The sequence below is a fragment of the Giraffa tippelskirchi genome, chromosome 12 (genome assembly GCF_054371585.1).
Source record: "Giraffa tippelskirchi isolate mGirTip1 chromosome 12, T2T-mGirTip1v1.2.pri, whole genome shotgun sequence".
NCBI classification, from domain to species: domain Eukaryota; kingdom Metazoa; phylum Chordata; class Mammalia; order Artiodactyla; family Giraffidae; genus Giraffa; species Giraffa tippelskirchi.
The window spans coordinates 1,251,143-1,252,461 of record NC_137286.1 but is presented as its reverse complement, the minus strand read 5'-3'; positions in this window follow the sequence as shown (position 1 = coordinate 1,252,461).

Here is a 1,319-nt window from a genome sequence, read left to right as displayed (position 1 = left end):
ATCAAATATGCATGTATGCGTATAAACATTGCATACATACTTACACTAAAGTATTCATTGTTTATCTGAAATTCAAATTGAACTGAGTGTCCTGTATTTCTCTTTACTACAGCTGACAACCCTACCCAAGGGTAATGCTATGCCTCTGTTCACCTGGTATAACCAATACTAACCTTACGCCCAGCACACGGCAGGCTTTCAGTAAATGTTAGGCAGATGGATGGATGGTAGATCCATAAGTAGATGATGAATGGATAGGAGGATAGTGGATGGATTGGGAGACAAGTGATGGGCGGGTGGATGGATAGGTGGGTGGATGGATGGATAGAAGGATAGATGGATGGATAGATACATGCATGGATGAGGAATGGATGGACAGATGATGATATGCACATGAATAGATGGACAGATGGATGGATGGATGGATGGATAGATGGATGGGTTGGATTCTGTAAGGGGTTTAACACCAATCAGTCTTAAGTCCCTCATGACAGAGCCAGGGAGCAAAGGAAGTGTCCGCTGATGGGAAGCTCCCCAGATCTAACGCATCTCCCGGTCTCTGGGACCTCCCAGTCAGATTCTATATGAATAAATGGGAAGCCTCTGTCATGCCCCAGAACCCTGGTGTGCCAGGGCACAAACTGGATGTTCCTGACACAGGGAAGGGCAGCATGACTTGCCAGCAGGCTTCACAGCCCTGCTGGGGTCCCTGACTCCCCAGCCTCGACCTTCACACAAAGGGGACCTCTCAACTCCCAAGACCACCAAGCTGCTCCCAGGCTGCCGACCACCCTCATGGCCAAGCCCAAGCCCGCCAGTGTCACCCAGCAGCCCTTCCGAGGCCTCCTCAGTCCTGGTGTCCAGAGGGATACACCTCTCCCACCCAGGGGTCAGGAACCAGAAGCGCGGCACCTTCCCAGAGAGACCCACCGCCACCTGTAGGGAGGTGCCCGTGGCGGGTGCACCTGGCCAGCTAGCTCCGCGGGTGCACCTGGCCAGCTAGCTCCGCCTCCCCGCCTTTGGAGAGTGGGCCCTGCTGAACCTGGGCCTCGAAGAAAAGGTCTCCCATTCGCAGCACCCCGTCTCCCACCCCCTTGGTGCCTCAACACAGACTGCCAAGGACAGGTGTGGTACCCAGACTGTCCAGAAAGTCCGTCCCCAGGATTCTTCCTCCGAGGGACCCAGGCGAGAAGCTGCAGGAAAGACTACACTGATGGGGTGGAGCTGAGCCTGGGGATGGAGAGGCCCTCCTGACCCCGCCCACCCCCACCGTGACTTCCTCCATCAATTCCCATCAATTCCTCTTTCTCTCCTCCACC